The sequence below is a fragment of the Lepidochelys olivacea genome (assembly GCF_965140295.1).
Source record: "Lepidochelys olivacea isolate rLepOli2 genome assembly, chromosome: 4".
Classification (NCBI taxonomy): domain Eukaryota; kingdom Metazoa; phylum Chordata; order Testudines; family Cheloniidae; genus Lepidochelys; species Lepidochelys olivacea.
In genome coordinates this window covers 137,694,066-137,704,301 of record NC_140414.1, presented here as the reverse complement: position 1 = coordinate 137,704,301, position 10,236 = coordinate 137,694,066, and the positions used below count along the sequence as shown (strand labels likewise).

Below are 10,236 nucleotides of genomic sequence, written 5' to 3'. Positions count from 1 at the left end.
AAATCCTGTTATTAAAATACACTAATAGGATGTTGCACTTCTACCGTGCTCTTCATCCTAGGATCTCTAAGCACTTCACAGACACATCACCTCTATGAGATAGGGAAATTAAGTGTGTTCCAATTCCTATTGACCTCCCTGGAGAAGGAGCAGGCCCATCAAGCTCATCCCCACTACTCTCTACTCATCTGAAACTGCTTGGTGAAAAAGGACCAAACACGCTATAATTTAAAATAAAAATGCAGAGTTTTCAGGTTTTTTTTTTTTTCTGGGAGGTGAAGTTTTGAGTAATTCTTACTTTATATAAGCTATTGCCCTAGCCTTCCTGATGCTATATTTGATGTGTACACACTTTGATTCCCCCCCCCCAAACACATCTGTTACCAGCACCCAGTGCCGAGAGGCTGAACAACAGCTTGAGTTGGTTCGTTACCCGGTGTGCTGCACCCAATAATCACAATGGGGTGGAGAAGCAGAAAAGTTTATTTGAAGCTTCAAAAAGGTACAGGGAGATTTGAATCTCAAATCCTGTACAACAGAGCAGGAAGTTACACAGGCTTTTATACATCCTTTTTCCCAGCATACTTATCCAATAGCAAGCTGCTCCAAGTATCCATATAGCCAGCCAATCCAGTTCCCAGCTAGTTCCCTGATTCTCTGTATCATTTGTTAAACTATACATAAAGCTGCTTTATTCAGCATTGTTCTTCCATATCTCCCCTGTTTGGCCTTGCTTAGTTTCAGGCAGTCTGACTCTGCAACATACTGTTGCAGATTCTCAGCATAACTGCTGTGTGTGCCTCCAGGCGGGGGGGCCAAGGACACTTGGGCCTAGCACGCAGAGCTGCTGCGCGTGCCTCCAGGCAGGAGGGGGGGGGCAAGGACACCGGGGCCTAGTGCGAGGGGGCTTCATCGACACTCGTGGTCTTCCATCCCCTCGAGTTACCTAGTGGCCATGCCCCAGTGTTCCCAACAACTCCCCCCTTTGAGAACACTCAACAGCCTTGGCTCTGAGTTTTCTCACTTGGGCTACTTATTTCTTTACAATATGACTTTGCATAAGCACTTTGTGATAGCCCTGAAGAGAATGACTTATTAACTTTTGCAAAAGGGCCCTGACACATGATACCGCACAGCATAATACCAGTAATACAAGCAATACAGGAAAGAGAAATTTCAATAGCAGGCTAAATAAACCACCAAGCCAAGACGACAAACCCCAGCCTGAAAACAAGGTTTGCAACCAATCGTTCTCTGGGGCAGTATAGGCAACCTGTGCTCCGGCTTGGGCATGGGCCTCAGCCTGTACCACCTTTTCATAGATCTCATAACTGCTATCATTTACATATACACAACATCGGGGCCCGATGAGGGCACAAACCCCTCTTTGGGATGCCAAGAGATAGTCCAAAGCCAGCCTGTTTTGGAGGGAAAACGTCCTGAGCTGCTGTACCTCTTTATTTAATATTTTTACTGCTGACCCTAAATCACTAACCGAGTCCTCTAACTCTAAGGCCACTTTCTCAAGTACCATCTGCAGCCTTACAGTATAGCGGTCTATGCATGCCAGGGCTGGCCCGGTAAACAGTGGCGCTATTCCCAGTACAGAGCACCCTACCAGCTTCTCGGTTGTGAGGGGATTCTTCATATTGCCCTCCAATGCCTTAGTCAGTCGCCGCAGGGTCTTTTCTCGTGACTCAACAGAGGTGTCTCGGGCATTTCTAATCTTTCCTTTGGGCAATGTGGCAGTTATGGAAAGATGAGGAACTACATGAGCTATATAACAGCTACCTGTCCAGTTGGCTGGCAGCACCTTATAAGCCTTTCGGCCACATACAAAATAGTGACCCTGTAGGGCCCAGTAAGGACTGTTTCTTAAGGGGATTCCTGGGATATTTAAGGCTGCTTTTCCAAACAGTTCATATGCCCCTAGGGGGGCATCCCATCCTCCTGACTGGGTACAAGTGGGGGCATTTCTAATTGTGCCGTTCAAATTACACTCACCATAGGGACCATTACAAACCCACCATTGGCTTGCTACATTGGAGATATTAACTGGACGACAAGTTACATTTCCAAACCCCTTTTTTGTGGTAAGATTATTTGTAAGTGTTTCCCTAAAAGGGGAGAAACCATTACACCCACACTGTTGGCCTTTATCCAATACCCATCAGCCCACTGTGTAATAACACAGGAGCTCTTTCCCACAGGATGCCCATAGGGATCAGATTGGTTTCGGGTAAAACATAACACTCCCTCAGTGAGTACTGCAACTGAATACTCCTGGTCCTGATAGGTGGCTTGCTGTAAAGAGGTCTTGTTCCAGAACGGTGAGTTCGTTCTTTCCTGCTCTTTGGTGGTGGCTAATTCTGCTAGGGTCAAGGGCAGCATGTCAAGGGCAGCATGTCACTATTGGGGGATAGTGGAGTCGGAGCACATACCCAGCAATCAGTCTGGTTTGTTAAATTAGCAACATGGTGCGCAAGCAAAACAAAGGAGTTATGCTCCCGATATGCACAGTTTGGAAATACCAATACAAAGAATAACAATGTCACCCAATTAATTATTACCAGAGTCTTCCCAACCCAAGGTCTCCAATACCTGGGTGGGCCCATTTTAGCATTAAGGTGCCCGCTATTTGTGTCTTTTAAACAATAGCTTTAGCCCGAGATCGTCACTAGATGAGGAGTCAGCAGGTTGGACGGTCCACTGTTCTGCTGACGAGGGGGCAGGTACTGCCTTCAGACGAGAGGGATGGATCCAGTTCTTGTGTCCCTCGATCTTTGCCGCTGTATGGGAGATCAGCGGGACGGTATAGGGTCCTTTCCACTTTTCCTGGAGAGGCTCGTCTTTCCAGGTGCGAACAAGCACAGAGTCACCGGGCTGTAAGGAGTGGACAGGAGAGTCCAAGGGGAGAGGCTGGGAATCCTTGGTATACCTGTGAAGAGACAAGAGAACAGCAGACAGGGAACACATATACTGTGACAAAAAAACATTACCCAACTCCCATTCCCCTGACAGAACCAGGGTGCCATTCATAGGCCATGCCCTTCCAAACATCATTTCAAAGGGACTGAGCCCTAAACTACCCTTTGGGAGAACGCGGATACGGAGTAGGACGAGGGGCAAAGCATCAGGCCATCGCAGTGAGGCTTCTTGGCACACTTTTGAGAGATGCCGTTTAAGGGTCTGATTGGTACGCTCCACTACACCACTGGCTTGCGGTCTCCAGGGCGTATGGAGTTTCCAGGGGATCTGTAAGGCATGTGAGATGCTTTGGATGATTTTTGACGTGAAGTGTGTCCCATTGTCAGATTCCATCCACAGGGGGAGTCCAAAGCGAGGAATGATCTCCTTAACAAACTTGAGGGCCACTGTCCTGGCAGTGCAGTTACGGCCTGGGAAGGCTTCTGGCCATCAGCTGAACCGATCCACTATAACAAGGAGATATTTGAACCCTTGGGTCCGGGGAAACTCAGTAAAGTCTATTTGCCACACTTGTCCGGGGCCCGGAGTGGGTTCTAGGGCAGCTGGTGGCACAGGATGTCCCGGTCGGGGGTTATTCTTTTGGCAGACTAAGCAGTCCGCTTGTACCTGGGCAGCCAGGGGTCGGAGTCCGGAAGTGATAAAGTATTTTCCCATTAGCTGGATAAGTGCTTCCCTGCCAGCATGAGTGGTTTGATGTAGTTTCTGCAGCACTGGCCGGATTAGGCCCTTTGGTAAGAGGACCTTCCCTTCTGGGGAATGGAGCCATCCCTCCTTTTCCCGGAGACTGAGTTTGTCAGTTAGCTGTCTCTCCTCCCCAGAGTACTGAGGGGTTGGAAGCTCCCCTACTGATGGGATAAGGGCATGTATATGGGCGTTCTCAGCCTGAGGGGATGGCAGGGTGGCAGCATGCTTAGCCTCTCTATCTGCCCGGGCGTTACCTCTGGCCACATCTTGATCCTCCCTTTGATGGGCTTTACAGTGTACCACCGCCACTTCCGAGGGGAGTTGTACAGCTTCTAGGAGCCGGAGGATTTGGGGCCCGTACTTGACTGGGGAGCCTTGGGCTGTCAGCATTCCCCTTTGCTTCCATAGGCCAGCATGAGCATGCAGCACCCCAAAAGCATACTTTGAATCAGTAAAAATGTTGACCCGCTTTCCTTTTGACAGTTCAAGTGCACGGGTCAGGGCTATTAGTTCGGCAAGCTGGGCAGAGGTCCCAGCAGGCAAACCTTCAGCTTCCACAGTGTCATGGAGGGTCACAACAGCATAACCCGCCCTCCTTTGCCCATCTATTACAGTACTGCTACCATCAGTGTAGCACTCATAATCTGCATTTGGGAGAGGTACATCCTTTAAATCCGGACGGCTGGAGTACTGTACATCTATGATCTCTAAACAGTCATGTTCCTGTTCCTCTGTTTCTGGCAAGAGAGTGGCTGGGTTAAGGGAGGGGCAAGGCTGTAGGGTGACTTCAGAGTTCTCTAACAGCTTAGCCTGGTACCGAGCAATCCGAGCCTGGGTGAGCCAAAGCCCTCCCTTTGCATCCAATAAGGCTCGGACCATGTGGGGAGTATAGATTTGCATAACCCCTCCCAATGTTAGCTTCTCGGCTTCCTCAAGCAATAGGGCAGTAGCTGCGACCGCCCGTAAACATGCCGGCCAACCCTTTGCAACCTGATCCAATTGCTTAGAAAAATAAGCCACAGGACACTTCCATGCTCCTAACAGCTGTGTAAGCACTCCTAGGGCCACCCCCCTTCGTTCATGTACATACAACTGAAACGGCTTAGAGAGATCTGGCAAGCCCAGAGCCGGGGCTTCCATCAATTTTCTTTTCAGGATTTTAAAAATCTTTAAAAAAGGGAAGAAGGAAGATCCTGGGAACTACAGGCCAGTCAGCCTCACCTCAGTCCCTGGAAAAATCATGGAGCAGGTCCTCAAAGAATCAATCCTGAAGCACTTGCATGAGAGGAAAGTGATCAGGAACAGCCAGCATGGATTCACCAAGGGAAGGTCATGCCTGACTAATCTAATCGCCTTTTATGATGAGATTACTGGTTCTGTGGATGAAGGGAAAGCAGTGGATGTATTGTTTCTTGACTTTAGCAAAGCTTTTGACACGGTCTCCCATAGTATTCTTGTCAGCAAGTTAAGGAAGTATGGGCTGGATGAATGCACTATAAGGTGGGTAGAAAGCTGGCTAGATTGTCGGGCTCAACGGGTAGTGATCAATGGCTCCATGTCTAGTTGGCAGCCGGTATCAAGTGGAGTGCCCCAAGGGTCGGTCCTGGGGCCGGTTTTATTCAATATCTTCATAAATGATCTGGAGGATGGTGTGGATTGCACTCTCAGCAAATTTGCGGATGATACTAAACTGGGAGGAGCGGTAGATACGCTGGAGGGGAGGGATAGGATACAGAAGGACCTAGACCAATTGGAAGATTGGGCCAAAAGGAATCTGATGAGGTTCAATAAGGATAAGTGCAGGGTCCTGCACTTAGGACGGAAGAACCCAATGCACAGCTAAAGACTAGGGACCGCATGGCTAGGCAGCAGTTCTGCGGAAAAGGACCTAGGGGTGACAGTGGACGAGAAGCTGGATATGAGTCAGCAGTGTGCCCTTGTTGCCAAGAAGGCCAATGGCATTTTGGGATGTATAAGTAGGGGCATAGCGAGCAGATCGAGGGACGTGATCGTTCCCCTCTATTCGACATTGGTGAGGCCTCATCTGGAGTACTGTGTCCAGTTTTGGGCCCCACACTTCAAGAAGGATGTGGATAAATTGGAGAGAGTCCAGCGAAGGGCAACAAAAATGATTAGGGGACTGGAACACATGAGTTATGAGGAGAGGCTGAGGGAGCTGGGATTGTTTAGCCTGCAGAAGAGAAGAATGAGGGGGGATTTGATAGCTGCTTTCAACTACCTGAAAGGGGGTTCCAAAGAGGATGGCTCTAGACTGTTCTCAATGGTAGCAGATGACAGAACGAGGAGTAATGGTCTCAAGTTGCAGTGCGGGAGGTTTAGATTGGATATTAGGAAAAACTTTTTCACTAAGAGGGTGGGGAAACACTGGAATGCGTTACCTAGGGAGGTGGTAGAATCTCCTTCCTTAGAGGTTTTTAAGGTCAGGTTTGACAAAGCCCTGGCTGGGATGATTTAACTGGGAATTGGTCCTGCTTTGAGCAGGGGGTTGGACTAGATGACCTTCTGGGGTCCCTTCCAACCCTGATATTCTATGATTCTATGATTTTAAATGCCCTGTCAGCCTCTGGAGTCCAATAGAAGGGGTCATGATCCGCTCCTTTTACACAGTCATACAGGGGTTTAGCCCACAGTCCAAACTCTGGGATCCATATCCTGCAAAAGCCTGCCATACCCAGAAATGCCCTGAGCCACTTACGGTTACTTGGGGTAGGAACTTGACAGATAGCTTCCTTTCTTTCGCTTGAAAGCTGACGCTCCCCTTGCCGTATGTGAAACCCGAGGTACCGTACCTCTGGGAGGGCAATTTGAGCCTTACTCCGTGCTACACGATATCCCCGGAGTCCAATAAAATTCAGGAGGCTCACGGTGGCTTTAAGGCAGGGTTTTTGGCCCACAGTGGCAATTAACAAATCATCTACATACTGCAGAAGGAGAGCCTCCTCATTATCCCACTCCTGTAGGTCCCTGGCCAGAGCCTGGCCAAAAAGGGTGGGAGAGTTTTTAAATCCCTGGGCCAACACTGTCCAGCAAAGTTGCTTTTTAACCCTTTTTCGGTCCTCCCACTCGAAGGAGAAGATCTCCTGTGATGGGGTGGCAACTGGGATGGTAAAGAAAGCATCTTTCAGATCAAGGACTGAAAAATGGGTATACTGTCCCCCTATAGAAGCCAATAAGGTGTATGGGTTAGGGACAAGAGGGTGCAGAGTCTTAACCTGTTCATTGACTGCCCTTAGGTCCTGAACCAGCCGATACGTGCCATCAGGCTTCTGTATGGGTAGAATGGGAGTGTTCCAGGCTGACTGACATTCCCGGAGAATACCATACATTAGGAATCGATCTATAGTTTCCTGTAAACCTTCCCTCTTGATTGGATACTGTTTTACTTGCACTGGGCCTTTCCCTGGTATGAGCTGAATAGTAATAGGGGTCTGGTGGGTGGCCTTTCCTGGAATCCCTGATGCCCACACAAGGGGGTACACCTGGTCTTCCCACGGACTCCATTCTGGGGCTTGCATGGCTGAGGGCTCAACTGCAAGGGTCATGATCCAGGCATTCTCAGGGGGTAAGGTAAGGGTTATTTCGTCCTCAGTAAAATGCAGGGTGGCACCGAGGCGACAAAGTAGATCCCGTCCCAGCAGAGGTGTTGGACACTCAGGGAGGTATACCAGCTTGTGGGATATAGTCCTGTCTCCCAAAGCACATTCCGCTGGGGCATACACTGGGCACTTGGTGTCCCTGCCTGTGGCTCCCACCACAGTAAGGGAATCTGCTACTGGCAACTGAAGAGGCTGATTTACGGCAGTTCGGACTGCTCCAGAGTCCACTAAAAAATCTATTTCTGAGCTTCCCACCCGCATCTTTACTCGGGGTTCCGGGGGTAGGGTGGTCCGTCTCCTCTGACACCCCTATTCCTGCTCCACCGTCGCCATCATAGGGGCACCTCCCTTTTCTTTCCTCTTTGGGCACTCATTTTTCCAGTGTCCCTCCTGTTGACACAGGGCACACTGGTTGCGACCCAGTCGTCTCTCCTGCAGGCCTGGACAGTCGTCTCCATGGCCCCTTCCTCCCCGGCCACTTCTCTTAGTGCCGGCCTGTACCGCTGTTACCATTAATCTCACTTGCTTTCTCTCCTTCTCTGTCTCTCTCAGACTATAAACTCGGTTTGCAGTCTCTAAAATTTGTGCCATGGTCATACCCATTAAATCCTCCTTTTTTTGTAACTTTCTCTTAATATCAGGGGCTGCTCTGCTCATAAAAATTCCCTTAATAATTGACTCAGTTGCCTGATCATCGGGGTCTGCATTAGTGTTCTGTCGAATGGTGTCCCGAATACGCTGTAGAAAGGCCCCTGGGCTTTCTTTTAAATCCTGCATTACTTCATATGGCTTTGCCCAATTATTATGTCGGACAGCCGAGTGACGGAGTCCATGTAAAAGCAACTCCTTATAGGAGGTAAGGCGGGTCATATCCCCAGGATCATTTGGATCCCACCTGGGGTCTGCTCGGGGGACTTGTGCATCCGGGTCAGGGACATTAATATGATCCCGGTCGTAACGTCTCTGTGCCTCCTCCCTTGCCTTGGACACAACCTGTTGTCTTTCAACCTCAGACAATAGGGTTCGCAGGAGGACGTTACAATCATCCCAGTCCGGCTTGTGACTACTGAGGCACCCCTCGAAGACTGATATAAACCTGCTTGGGTTGGTGGAAAACTCTCCTGCCTGTGCTTTGAAAGCAGCCAAATCCACAGGATTAAAGGGCACATGAGTATAAACCTGCATAATTGTGGCAGGACGCCTGTCCGATCCAGACCAGGCGACTTTAGTTTCGGTGATTAAGGGGTATAGGCCAACCATTGGGGACTTACAAGGTGTGGGTGTAGGGGCCGAAGGGGACACCGGCTCTGCCATTACAGTGGGGGTGGGGGTCTGGGGACTAACATTAGCTGCTACCGAACCAGTCGGAGTCAAATTACAACTTTGCAGAATTACAGCTCTTTTCTATTTCTTAAAGCCATAAATGCTTGTGCATACAAATATTCATTCCATTTACCCATTCACTGACAAAACAAAACTAATTGGATTTTTGGATAATTGGAGGATCGTGTTGTAATTAATTGACCCTCCTGGTGGCCACCACTCCTGGTCCTCTAGTTGATATTGAGGCCAGTCAACTGTACAGAATCGTTTTAATTGGCTCTTAGTCATCGGATCCGCACCAAATACCTTCCAGTTTGCTAGAATGCACTCTAGGGGTGTACACCGTGCCCTAACCTCTGAGCTCTGTCCCTGTCCCATACCTACAGGGTAACTCTGGGCGTCCCCAGGTTCCAACAGAGCATATAATCCGGATTTTAAAAGGTTCCTACCTTATCCAAGGGACCGGTTCTTCACCGTGGCCTGCAGCTGCTCCTCCCCCACGTCTAAGGGACCGGTTCTTCACCGCCATCCACAACTGCTTCTCCACTATATGAGTGCGTTGCACCGTTGTGCCCTCCGTGGTCGATCAAATCGCGTCTCCTCCGAGGCCCCCGATGAACTCACCGGTGCGCGCTGGGCGTCGGTTCTCGCCGCAATCCTCGACCTCCAGGAGGGGTCCAGGCAAGACTAAATTGCAGCCTCGAGCCCACCCAGGGACGCCAAAAGCTGTTGCCGGCACCCAGTGCCGAGAGGCTGAACAACAGCTTGAGTTGGTTCGTTACCCGGTGTGCTGCACCCAATAATCACAACGGGGTGGAGAAGCAGAAAAGTTTATTTGAAGCTTCAAAAAGGTACAGGGAAATTTGAATCTCAAATCCTGTACAACAGAGCAGGAAGTTACACAGGCTTTTATACATCCTTTTTCCCAGCATACTTATCCAATAGCAAGCTGCTCCAAGTATCCATATAGCCAGCCAATCCAGTTCCCAGCTAGGTCCCTGATTTTCTGTATCATTTGTTAAACTATACATAAAGCTGCTTTATTCAGCATTGTTCTTCCATATCTCCCCTGTTTGGCCTTGCTTAGTTTCAGGCAGTCTGACTCTGCAACATACTGTTGCAGATTCTCAGCATAACTGCTGTGTGTGCCTCCAGGCGGGGGGGCCAAGGACACTTGGGCCTAGCACGCAGAGCTGCTGCGCGTGCCTCCAGGCAGGGGGGTGGGGGAAGGACACCGGGGCCTAGTGCGAGGGGGCTTCATCAACACTCGTGGTCTTCCATCCCCTCGAGTTACCTAGTGGCCATGCCCCAGTGTTCCCAACACATCCTTACTCTATAACATTTATGATATAATTAAAGGTCAGTTGCTGTGTTCATAAACTTTGATATTTCAGGGGTTTATAGCTCATCAAATCACATCCTGCTGACACCCACCTTGCAATTTATCAATCTGCAGCTTTTTTATTTTCTTTCTCCAAGTGGAATTGGACGATCTATATTACGTTTTAGATTTAATGAAGTAAAAGATAATGGGGATGATTTCAGGGGTTTTTTTCAGTCATTGGGTAAATCACATTTTTGCTGGGAGTCCCAACCAGCAGACCACATGTACGGATGTATTGCT

The 10,236-nt window shown here is 49.3% G+C and overlaps 1 long non-coding RNA gene across 1 annotated transcript; it reads right to left on the bottom strand.

Moving 5' to 3' along the window:
* Positions 1 to 465: 465 nt before the first annotated feature.
* Positions 466 to 9,822, bottom strand: LOC311520067. Its single transcript, XR_014711469.1, has 2 exons — positions 9,062 to 9,822; positions 466 to 2,938 (listed from the first exon to the last, which is right to left on the bottom strand). It is a non-coding gene; the product is annotated as an uncharacterized lncRNA (long non-coding RNA).
* Between the last annotated feature and the right edge of the window lie 414 nt (positions 9,823 to 10,236).